The sequence below is a fragment of the Notothenia coriiceps genome, unplaced genomic scaffold (assembly GCF_000735185.1).
Source record: "Notothenia coriiceps isolate Sejong01 unplaced genomic scaffold, NC01 NC01_scaffold00018842, whole genome shotgun sequence".
Lineage (NCBI taxonomy): Eukaryota > Metazoa > Chordata > Actinopteri > Perciformes > Nototheniidae > Notothenia > Notothenia coriiceps.
Window position 1 is genome coordinate 18,927 of NW_011351543.1, and position 306 is coordinate 19,232.

Sequence of the window (306 nt, forward strand, 5' to 3'; positions counted from 1 at the left end):
CTGGAAGTAGTCATCACATACAGAGCAAAGAATACCGGTTCTTGTTACCATACATCCTGTCATAAACAAAATACTGAGTTTTTTTTCTCAAAATGTTGGCTTTTTTCTAAAAATCTCAAAAATCAAGACTTTTTCTCAAAATTCTGACTTTTTTCTAAAAATCTGGAATTATTTCAAAAACTCAAAAAATTATGACTTTTTTCTAACTTTTAAAAAAAAAAATCTAAAAATCAATTTTTTTAATTTTTTTCTCAAAATCCTTTCTTTTTCTTAATACTTAAAAATGTTAATAATCACTGGTTCCCG